We start from the raw sequence: 12602 nt of genomic DNA on the forward strand, positions 1-12602 counted from the left end.
CATCCGTGTTGAACCTAGTAAACCCCCACTTTCTGGACATGTGGATCTTCTGGTGGCCGGGGAACTTGAACTTGGCCCTGCGAACGACCTCAGACACATGCTCCTTGTTCTGCAGCTTGGTGGGGATGGACATTGTGACTTGGCCAATGTGGACCCTGGCCACCGTGCCCTGGGGCTTTCCAAAGACACCAAATATACCTGTCTGAGGCCTAGACTGGGGACAGCATGCCAGTCATGAAAGTCCACTAGAAAGGGCTTTAGGGCAACTTATAATTGCCTGCATACCGAGGAGGCTGTTGTTCGCAGTCATTGCCCGCTAGGCCCCCCTTGGGAAAAGAGCACTGTCAGTTTAACTGGCTGAAAATCCTTTTTCTTTACAAAAATGAAGAAACAAACAAACCAACTTGGCAGCACCCAGGGCATATAAAAGTTCCCAGACCAGGGATCGCACTGTACCACAGCAGTGACCAGAGCCACAGCAGTGACAGCATTGGATCCTTAACCCACTGAGCCATGAGAGAATGCCTAAAAATTTTTTTATAACAGCTTTTTTAACAGCCCACCTTCCAATCTCTAAATATCCCTTAAGAGAGGAGCTCCCAGAGTTCCCGTCGTGGTTCAGTGGTTAACAAACCTGACTGACATCCATGAGGATATGGGTTCGATCCCTGGCCTCACCTCGCTCAGGGTTAAGGATCTGGCATTGCCATGAGCTGTGGTGTAGGTCGCAGACACGACTCAGATCCCGAGTTGCTGTGGCTGTGGTGTAGGCCGGCGGCTGCAGCTCCAATTAGACCCCTAGCCTGGGAACCTCCACATGCCATGGGTGCGGCCCAAAAAGACAAAAAAATAAATAAAATAAAGACGAGAGAGAGAGAGAGAGGGAGGAGTTCCTGTCCTGGCTCCGCAGAAACAAATCTGACCCGTAACCATGAGGATGCAGATTCGACCATGGGCCTCAATAAGTGGATTAAGGATTTAGCACTGCCATGAGCTGTGGCATAGGTCAGAGATGTGGCTTGGATCCGGCGTGGCATAGGCCGGCAGATGCAGCTCTGATTCAACCCCTAGTCTGGGAACTTCCACATGCTTCAGGTTCGGGCCTACAAAGACAAAAAAAAATGTGTTTGCAGAAGTGAAACACCTTCAGAATTCCAAAGGAGGTGGGAGTGGAGTGGGTAGAGAAGGTCACGGTAAATACAAAAAGTAAAAAATTCAGCTATTATTTTTTTTTCTTTTTTGTCTTTTTGTCTTTTCTTGGGCCGCTCCTGTGGCATATGGAGGTTCCCAGACTAGGGGTCTAATGGGAGCTGCAGCCGCCGGCCTACACCACAGCCACAGCAACTTGGGATCCAAGCTGCGTCTTTGACCTACACCACAGCTCACGGCAACGCCAGATCCTTAACCCACTGAGCAAGGCCAGTGATCGATCCCACAACCTAATGGTTCCTAGTTGGATTTGTTAACCACGACAGGAACTCTGACTATGTTATTTATAGAGTTCCTGGCAAAGTTAAGATTCTGAGTCATTGGTCCTTATTGCAATCATCAAAGGTGATCCCAGGAGAATCCAGTGACTGCTCTGATCTCCCTGGTTCCCACTCCTTTCCCCCAAAGTCATGTGCATCTTATTCTTCAAGTGCACTGGAATAGAAAAATAAGGACAAAACCAATACTCTGCAAATAGACAATAGGAAAAATAATAGAGAAATTGATTTCTGACTTTGGAGTTTAATGTAACTCATAATAAGGAAAATATTAATTAATTAATTAATTAATTAAGACACCACTCTCTTTTTGGCCACACCAGAGGCAAGCAGAAGTTTCCGGGCCAGGAATGGAACCCTGCAATGTAGATGTAACCAGAGCCACACCAATGGCAGTGCTGGATCCTTAACCCACTGAGCCACTAGGGAACTCCAAGACATTACCTTTTTACCTCTAAGACTGGCAAAGATAATATATTATATTGGTAAAGATGTAGAGAAACTAGATACTCGTACATTGTTTTTTGGGATATAGATTTATACAAACTCTATAGAAAGCAATTGGTAACATGTAATCAAAATTATAGGAGCTCCTGTTGTGGCTCAGCGGTTAACAAATCTGACTAGCATCCACGAGGACACAGGATCAATCCCTGGCTTTGCTCAGTGGGTTAAGGATCCAGGATTGCCTTGAGCTGTGGTATAGGTCGCAGACTCGGCTCGGATCCTGCGTTGCTGTGGCTGTGGTGTAGGCCGGCAGCTAGAGCTCCAATTGGACCCCTAGCCTGGGAACCTCCATATGCTGTGAGTGAGGCCCTGAAAACAAAACAAAACAAACAAACCAAAAAAACTCATTAAAAAAAAGTTAAGGAGTTCCCATCGTGGCACAATGGAAACAAATCTGACTAGGAACCATGAGTTTGTGGGTTCGATCCCTGGCCTCGATCAGTGGGTTAAGGATCTGGCATGGCCATGAGCTGTGGTGTAGGTGGCAGATGCGGCTCAGATCCTGTGTTGTTGTGGCTCTGGCGTAGGCCAGCAGCTGTAGCTCCAATTAGACCCCTAGCCTGGGAACCTCCACATGCCGCAGGTGCAGCCCTAAAAAGCAAAAAAAAAAAAAAGTTAAGTTTCTAATAATCAATTTGGGCCAAGATGGAGTAACCAGGATCAGACTGACCCTCCCTCCTGAAACAAGCAAACAACAGCAACAACAGCAAAAACATCAAACATATGAAACAACAGGGTTTTTTTCGGGGGGGGGGTTGTTTTGTTTTGTTTTTTGTCTTTTGTCCTTTTAGGGCCACACCTGCGGCATATGGAGGTTCCCAGGCTAGGGGTCTAATCGGAGCCGTAGCCACCAGCCTACGCCAGAGCCACAGCAATGCAGGATCTGAGCCGCATCTGCAACCCATACCACAGCTCACAGCAACACTGGATCCCTAACCCACTGAGCAAGGCCAGGGATCAAACCTGCAATCTCATGGGTCCTAGTCAGATTCGTTTCCACTGTGCCACAAAGGGAACTCCTGAAACAATAGTTTTCAATACACTGGACCTCTGGTACCAGAGACAATGATTCTGGAGAGACTGAGCCCTATGACTGCCCAGCTTACTGCCTTGAGAGGTTCCAAACTGAGGTGCTGAGAGGAGGAACTCATGTCAGTGGACTCTCTGAGTGGAGGAGACAGAGCCAAAGGTGCATAGAACCAAGTATCAAAGAGGAGAGAGCCACACCGAGGGAACAGCCACACCTACATGCAAGGACATGACTGCAGGATGGAGAGAAAAAAGCTGTGTTAGCTGGCTAGAGGGAATAGTACCCAGCGATTACCAGGGCTGGGTACAGCACCAGATCCTGCCAGCCGGACTAAAGAACCTCAGAATTCATGGGGCGTGGGGTAGGTCTGCAGAAGGTTCTTGCCTCAGTAGCAAGGAACAGTGAGCCCTACATTAAATGCTGCTCTAGTCCCAGCTAACAAATGTTAAAAGCAAGACCCCAAAGGCTCTAACTGTTTCCAAGTAACTTAACTGAGTCCCAGAACAAAGCTGAAATATATTTATAGAACTACAAAAATATCCAGCACCAGCAAGATAAAATTCGCAGTCCAGCAACCAATGAAAGAATATGAGATATACAAAGAAGTAGGAAAATATAATCTGTAATGAGGAGAAAAATCCACCAAAACCAAAGCAAGGAGCTTGTGCTGTGGTGCAAATGGATCATGGGCATCTCTGGAGCACTGGGACATGGGTTCAATCCCTGGCCCAGCACAGTGGTTTAAGGATCTGGCGTTGCGACAGCTGTGGCTCTGGTAGTAACAGTGGCTCAGATCTGATCCCTGGCCAGGGAGCTCCATATGCCATGGGGCAGCCAAAAGTGGAAAGAAAAAAAAAAATACACAAGCCAAAACAGACACAGATACAACAATTAGCAGACAGAGACATTAAAATAAATTGTTATAACTGTATCCTGTGTGTTCAAAAAGTTACAAATATGCCTATTAGACATCCAAGGAGAGATGCTGAATAGCTTGAACAGCCTCCAAATTGGTGTATAAATTTGGAGTTGACAGAAGAGGTCTCAGCTAAACATGTAAATTTCAGAGTCACATATGGTGGATGTTAAAAGCCACTGCTTGAATGAGGCCACCAAGGGAGTGAAGTTGGATAGAGAAGAGAAGCAGACCAATGACTATGCCCTGAGACTTGCCAGAATTAAAAGTCTGGGAGAATAAGACAAATCAGGAAAGGAGGCTTAAAAATAGTGACTGCTATGGGATGAATGTCTGGGTCCTCTCAAAATCCATATGGTGAAGGAGTTCCCATCCTGTCTCAGCAGAAACGAACCTGACTAGTATCCATAAGGACTCTGGTTCAATCCCTGGCCTCAATCAGTGGGTTAAAGATCTGGCGTTGCCATGGGCAGTGGTATAGGTCGCAGACACAGCTCAGATCCCAGATTGCTGTGGCTGTGGTGTAGGCCAACAGCTACAGCTCCGATTCTACGCCAGCCTGAGAACCTCTATATGCCACAAGTACGGCCCCAAAAAGACAAAAAAAAAAAATTATATGTTGAAGACTTAACTTTCAACATGATGGTATTTGGAGGTGGGCCCTTTGGGAAGTACTTGGTTCAGATCAGGTCATCAGGGTAAGACCCTCATAATGTGATTCGTGCCCTTGGAAAGAGGAGACTCTCCCTCCACACGCATGCTCCAAGGAAAGGTCAAGTGGGCACGCAGTAAAGGCTGTCTTTACTGCGGAAAAGCGACTTCACCAAGAACTGAATCTTCTGGCACCATGACCTTGGACTTCCCAGCTTCCAGATGTCCACAATGCCTGTGGTCTAAGCCATCCAGTCCATGGTGCTTCATTATAGCAGTCTGAGCTGACTAAGAGAGTGACCACTGAGGCAGGAGGAAAACCCAGAGAGTCCAGAATTTCAGAAGCCAAGGAAAGAAAGTGCATCAAGGCAAAGGAGTGATCTCTGATCGACCTGGCAAATGTCGCTTGTAAGTCAAGGTGAAGACGGAAGATGGAACCTGGGATAAAGCAATGTCAAATGTCAAAGTCAGTGGTGATCCAGAGAAGCACGGTTTGGAGGATCGATAGAGATAAAAGGCAGACTGGAGATGGTGAGAGAGTGGGAAAAAGAAGAACTGCAGACAGAGTATAATCAATCATTTTAAGGAATTTGCTGCAAAAGGGAACAAAGAAATAGGGTAAGCTGTCAGAGAAACTGGAATCAAGAGAAGGATTTTGTGCCTGCGCGTGCGTGTTTAGGGCCTCACCCATGACATAGGGAGGTTCCCAAGTTGGAGTCGAATTGGAGCTGTGGCCCCTGGCCTATGCCACAGCCACAACAATGCCAGATCTGAGCCATGTCTGTGACTTATACCACAGCTCACCACAATGCCAGATCCTTAACCCACTGAGAGAGGCCAGGGATCGAACCTGCATCCTCATGGATGCTAGTCAGATTCATTTCCACTGAGCCACTAAGGTAACTCTAAGAAGACAGCCCTTTTTTTTTTTTTTTTTTTGGTCTTTTGTCTTATTAGGGCCACATCTGAAGCATATGGAGGTTCCCAGGCTAGGGGTTCAATCGGAGCTGTAGCTGCCAGCCTATGTCACAACCATAGCAATGCCAGATCCAAGCCACATCTGCAACCTACACCAAAGGTCACAGCAATACTGGTTCCTTAACCCACTGAGCAAGTCCAGGGATCGAACCTGCAACCTCATGGTTCCTGGTCGGATTCATTTCTGCTGTGCCATGATGGGAACTCCAAGGAAGGCTTTTTAAGATTAGAGAAATGGTGGAGTTCCTATTGTGGCTCCTTGGGTTAAGAAGCCAACTAGTATCCATGAGGATGCTGGTTCATTCCCTGGTCCCACTCAGTGAGTTAAGGATCTGATGTTGATGTGAGCTGCAGTGTAGGTCACAGATGCAGCTCAGATCTGGCATTGCTGTGGCTGCAGGATAGGCTGGCAGCTGCAGCTCTGATTTGACCCTTAGCCTGGGAACTTCCATATGCATCACATGCAGCCCTAAAAAAAAAAAAAAAATGAAAAAAGAAAAAATAGGAGTTCCCATAATGGCCCAGCAGAAACAAATCCAACTAGGAACCATGTGGTTGCAGGTTCGATCTCTGGCCTCACTCAGCGGGCTAATGATCCGGTGTTGCTGTGGTTATGGTATAGGCCAGCAGCTGTAGCTCCACTTGGACCCCTAGCCTGGGAACCTCCATATGCCACAGGTACAGCCCTAAAAAACAAGAACTCTCAACATAGAGTTTCCTGGTGGTTCAGTGGGTTAAGGAACCCACATTATTACTATTATGGTTCAGGTCACTGCTGTAGCATGGGTTCAATCCCTGGCCTGGGAACTTCTACATGTCATGGGCAAGAACAAAAAACAAAAAAAAAAAAAGCTTTCAATAAACAGAAACCAAGACATGATGGCTTCACTGGTGAATTTTACTAAACTTTAAAAAATGTATACCAATCCTTCTTAAACTCTTCCAAAAATAGAAGAGGAGGGAACACTTCCAAACTCATTTCACAAAGTAAGCATTATCCTGATAACAAAGCCAGAAAGGATCTTACCAAAAAAAATTATAGGTCAATATTCCTGGTGAACATAGACGCAAACATCATCAACAAAACAGCAGCAAACTGAATTCAACAGTATCTTAAAATAAACACCAGGGAAATAACTATTAAAAATATATATATTCAAAAAAAATAATCAAACACCATGATCAAGTGAGATTTATTCCAGGATTCAAGGGTGGTTCAATAACCACAAATCAATCCATGTGATACGAAAAGTCCCAACCAGAACAATTAAGCAATAAATAAATAAATAAATAAAAGACATCTGGAGCTCTCCTGTGGCACAGCAGGTTAAGGATCCAACTTGTCTCTGTGGAGGTGTTGATTTGGATCAGGTTAAGGATTGGGCTGTGGCATAGGTCACAGCTGTGGCTTGGATTTGATCCTGGCCCCGGAACTTCCATGTGCAATGGGTGTAGCCAAAAAAAAAAAGGCATCTGTATTAGAAAGAAAGAAGTAAAATTGTCTCTATTTATAGGTGACATGATATTGTATATTAAAAACACTAAAGATTCAGAAAGAGAAATTAAGAAAACAATTCCACTTACAATAGCATCAGAAAGAATGAAATATTTAGGAATAATTTTAACCACAGAGGTGAAAAATCTGTATGTTGAAAACTATAAAACATTGATGAAAGAAAAAAAAGACACAAATAAATAAGCTAGCCCATGCTTGTGGATTGAAAGAATTAATATTGTCAAAGAGTCCATTCTACCCAAAGCCATCTGTACATTCAATATAATGTCTGTCAAAATCCAATGGCATTTTTCACAGAAATAGGAAAAAAATCCTAAAATATTTATTAAACTATATAGACCCTGAATAGCCATAGCAATCTTGAGAGAAAGGAACAAAATTAGAGGCATCACACTTCCTGATTTCAAACTATATTACAAACCTATAGTAATCAAAACAGTATGGAATTGATATTAAAAACAGATACACGAATCAATGGGACAGAATAGAGAGCTCAGAAATAAGCCCATGTGTATATGTTCAATTAAGTTTTGACAAAGAGCCAAAATATACAATGGGGAAAAGTTAGTCTCTTTAAGAGATAGTGTTGGGAAAACTGGATAGCCACATGTAAGAATGAAATTGGACCCCTGTCTTACATCATATACAAAAATAAATTTTTAAAAAGAGGAAGTCTTGAAGTTCCCGTCATGGCCCAACAGAAACGAATCCGACTAGGAACCATGAAGTTGCAGGTTCAATCCCTGTCCTTGCTCAGTGGGTTAAGGATCTGGCGTTGCCCTGAGCTGTGGTGTAGGTCACAGATGTGGCTTGGATCCTGCATTGCTGTGGCTGTGGTGTAGGCCAGCAACTGTAGCTCTGATTGGACCCCTAGCCTGGGAACCTCCATATGCAACAAGTGAAGCCCTAAAAAGAAAAAAAAAAAAAAAAAAGAGAGAGAGAGAGAAAGTCTTTAATCCGAAATATTTGAATACAGTACTGAAAACCACAAAACTAAAGGAAAACATAGTGGGTAAACTCCTTGACTTTGGTCTTGGCAGTGATTTTTTTTTTTACGCAAGGGCAATACAAGCAAAAACAAACAAGTGGGACTACATTAAACTAAAAAGCTTCTGCTCAGCAAAGGAAACCATCAACGAAATGAAAAGACAACCTACAAAAAGGAAGAAGATATCTGCAAACCACCTATCTGACAAGGGGTTAATATCCAAAATAAACGAAGAACTCATGTGACTCAATAGAAAAAAGGAAATAACCCAGTTAAAAAATGGGCAAAGGATCCAAATAGACATTTTCCCAAAGAAGACATACAGTGGCCAAAAGGTACATGGAAAAGTACCCAGTATCACTGATCTTCTAGAGATGCAAATCAAAACCACAATCTCACACCTCACATCTGTCAGGATGGTTATTATCACATCTTTCAGGAGGGCTGTTATCAAAAAGACAAGGATGTGGAGAAAATAGAATCTTTGTATGTTGTTTTTAAGAATGTAAATTGAGGAGTTCCCGTCGTGGCTCAGTGGTTAACGAATCCAACTGGGAACCATGAGGTTGCGGGTTCAATCCCTGGCCTCGCTCAGTGGGTTAAGGATCTGGCATTCCTGTGAGCTGTGGTGTAGGCGTAGGCCGAGTCGCTACAGCTCCGATTAGACCTCTAGCCTGGAAACCTCCATATGCCACAGGTGCGGCCCTAAAAAGACAAAAAAAAAAAAAAAAAAAAAAAAGAAGAATGGAAATTGATACAGCCACTATTTTTTTCTCGACCAAGCCCTTCAAATGCTGAAATTCCTAGGCCAGGGATCCAGCCCAAGCCACAGCAGTGATAACGCCAGATCCTTTAACTGCTGGGCCCCCAAGGAACTTTAATACAGCCACTATTAAAACAGAAAGGAGGTTTTTCAAGAAATTAAAAATAGAACTACCAGAGTTCCTGTCATGACTCAGCAGTAACAAACCCGACTAGCATCCATGAGGATGCAGGTTCGATCCCTGGCCTTGCTCAGTGGGTTAAGGATCTGGCATTCCTGTGAGCTGTGGTGTAGGTCGCAGACGTGGCTCAGCTCTGGTGTTCCTGTGGCTGTGATGTAGACAGACAGCTACAGCTCCAATTCGACCCCTAGCCTGGGAAGTTCCATATGCCGCAAGTGTGGCCCTGAGGAGAGAAAGAAAAAAAAAAAAAAGAACTACAATAAGACCCAGGAATCCCAATTCTGGGTTTATATCCAAAAGAAATACAAGGAGGTACTTGTATTGCATGTTCATTGCAGCGTTATTCGCAATAGCCAAGATGTGGAAACAACCAAAGTGTCCCTCAATAGGTGACTGGATCAAGGACATATATAGTGTGAGTGTGTGTGTGTGTATGTGTGTGTGTGCACATGTGTACACACAATGTAATATTGTTCATCCTTAAAAAAAGAAGGAAATCTTGTCATTTGCAACAGCATGGGCGAATCTGGAGGGTGTTATTTTAAGTGAAATGTGTGAGACAGAGAAAGGCAATACTGCATGATATCATGATATCATATATATGTGAAATATTTAAAAATGAAAGTCATACTTTTAGAAACAGAAACGAGAAAGGGGTTGCCAGGAGTTCCCTGGTGGCTCCGCAGGTTAAGGATCTGGCATTATCACTGCCGTGGTTCAGGTCACTGCTGTAACATGGGTTCAATCCCTGGTGGGGAACTTCTGCATACCCAGGATGCAGCCAAAAAAAAAAAAAAAAAAACCAAAGTGGTTGCCAGAGAATAGGGGGTGGGGAAAATTGGGAATGACTGGTACAAACTTTCAATCATAAGATAAGATCTGAGGATCTAGTGACAGCAACACTATATTATATAATTGAAATTTTCCAAGAGAGTACAACTTCTATATTCTCACAAAAAAAAAAATTATTTTAAGAGTAAATGTGAGGGAGTTCCTGTCCTGGCCCAGCGGTTAATGAATCGGACCAGGAACCATGAGGTTGCGGGTTCAATCCCTGGCATTGCTCAGTGGGTTAAGGATCCAGTGTTGCCGTGAGCTGTGGTGTAGGTTGCAGACTCGGCTCGGATCCCACGTTGCTGTGGCTCTGGTGTAGGCCGGCGGCTACAGCTCTGATTCGACCCCTAGCCTGGGAACCTCCATATGTTGCAGGAGCGGCCCTAGAAAAGGCAAAAAGTCAAAAAAAAAAAAAAAAGAGTAAATATGTAAGGTGATAGATGTATGAGTTAACTTGATGAAGGAATTTCTTTCACAACATATATACATATATGTATATCAGATCATCACATTTAAGTATCTTACAGTTTTATTTGTCAATTATACCTCAATAAAGCTGAAAAAAGTTCTCATTTTTTTTTTTTTTTTTTTTTGTCTTTTTGCTATTTCTTGGGCCGCTCCCGTGGCATGTGGAGGTTCCCAGGCTAGGGGTCGAATCGGAGCTGTAGCAACACAGGATCCGAGCCGCGCCTGCAACCTACGCCACAGCTCACGGCAACGCTGGATCGTTAACCCACTGAGCAAGGGCAGGGATCGAACCTGCAACCTCATGGTTCCTAGTCGGATTCGTTAACCACTGCGCCACCACGGGAACTCCTCATATTTTTAATTTTAAAAAAAGAATAGCTATGCAGAAAGTCAACTGTCACATTTTCACAGAAGACACTTCTGGTTCTAGAAATTACAGTAAAAGCAACTTTAGAGAGTCCCCAGATCCTTCCAGCCCCTTCTGAACTAGTCTAGTTCCAGCAAGGGTCCTTACCGTAAAGTTCTCTCGGCCTCCAGGCGCTGTCTTTTTTCCCCTGGTGTGAGGAGCTGATCCACCGTTTGTTTTCTTCTGGAGTTCCTGTCGTGGCTCAGGGGTAACTAAAGCAACTAGTATCCATGAGGACACAGGTTCAATCCCTGGCCTCGCTCCGTGGGTTAAGGATCCGACATTCCCGGGAGCTGTGGTGTAGGTCGCAGATGTGGCTCCAATCCCACATTGCTGTGGCAGTGGTGTAGGTCAGCAGCTGTATCTCTGATTCAACCCCTAGCCTGGGAACCTCCATATGCTTCAGGTGTGTCCCTAAAAACAACAACAACAGCAACAATTTTCTTCTGATCAAAGAAATGGGACAAATAATTCACCTGTTTTCAAAAATGAAGTCTTTTCCTGAGTTTCCAGGGAACCACGCACATTATTCCCAAGTGACTCGCAAGGCCATATGATTGATGCCTTTTAAGCCACAATGAATGATTTTCTGGCCCTTTGAGGCCTTGGTGATGAGGCCTTCCCAGCTCTGAAGTCTCTGAATATGATTCACTGAGTGCCCCTCCCTGCCACTCACCCAGTACAGCTTGTAAGATGCAAGACAAACACACCCATCCTATTATTCCAAGCAGCAGCAACAGCTTTGGGGTGAATCTTTTCATCAATACCTCAGCCCATAGCAGAGGTAGGACCAAAATACCCTGAAGATTCGCTCTGGCAAGGATGGATTGCCTTTTTCTGTTATTTGTCAGATTCCAGGTTAACTTTTCCTATTACTCCAATTATTAAAAAGAAGGAAAGTTTCTGCATAACAAGCATATTCCTAATCTCAATATTTGTCCGATTCTGTTTTTCTCTAGGGCAATTCCCCTTCTCCCGCCCAAAACACTGTAGTCCAGGACACGCTGTCAACTCCACAGCGCATGTAACAACAGGCAGGTGGAGGCAGGTGGTTGGCAGGTATGCAGTTAAGGAAGAATGTAAATGGCTTTCTGATGCTTGACACAATCCTTCCAGAAGCTTCCTGTTGTAACTCCCTTTAGAGTCTTCAGACCCTCCAGTTAAGAGTTCCAGTTACTTCATCGTGTGTTAATCACCAGTCTAAGGTCAGCTGTTGAATTTAGCTCTTTGGGGCTGTGGAAGATCAAAGTCCTTTCTTTTATTCTTTATTTTTTATTTCTACATCTTTTTAGGGCTGCACCCATGGCATGGACGTTCCCAGGCTAAGAGTGCAATGGGAACTTCAGCTGCCCACTCACACCACAGCCATAGCAATGCGGGATCGGAGCCATGTCTGCAAACTACACCACAACTTACAGCAACAACGGATCCTTAACCCACTGAGCGAGGCCAGGGATCAATCCTGTGTCCTTATGGATACTAGTTTCTGCTGAGCTACGACAGGAACTCCCCAAGTCCTTTCTTGATGGGCCACAAATACACTCCTTTTGGCTTCTGATAAAAGCTGCTCTCCTAGGAGTTCCTGTCACGGCTCAGCAGAAATGAATCTGACTAGGAACCATGAGGTTTCGGGTTTGATCCCTGGCATTGCTCAATGGGCTAAGGATCCGGCATTGCTGTGAGCTGTGGTGTAGTTTGCAGACGTGGCTCAGATCCCGAGTTGCTATGGCTGTGGTGTAACCCAGTAGCTGTACCTCCGATTAGACCCCTAACCTGGGAAGTTCCACATCCCATGGGTGCGGCCCTGAAAAGCAAAAAACCAAGAAACAAACCAAAAAAACCTGCTTTCCTGAAAGCCACATGTCACATCAAACAGA

At 44.5% G+C, this 12602-nt stretch overlaps 1 non-coding gene across 1 annotated transcript; it reads right to left on the minus strand.

Annotated features, from left to right (window-relative positions):
* Positions 1 to 227: 227 nt before the first annotated feature.
* On the minus strand, positions 228 to 363 carry LOC146403432 (small nucleolar RNA SNORA70). Its single transcript, XR_014804668.1, has one exon. It is a non-coding gene; the product is annotated as a small nucleolar RNA SNORA70 (small nucleolar RNA).
* Between the last annotated feature and the right edge of the window lie 12239 nt (positions 364 to 12602).

Source organism: Sus scrofa, chromosome 5, assembly GCF_054392235.1.
Source record: "Sus scrofa isolate SSC_HxYL_T2T_F1_AM1 chromosome 5, Sscrofa_HxYL_maternal_Yorkshire_Landrace_v2.0, whole genome shotgun sequence".
NCBI lineage: Eukaryota > Metazoa > Chordata > Mammalia > Artiodactyla > Suidae > Sus > Sus scrofa.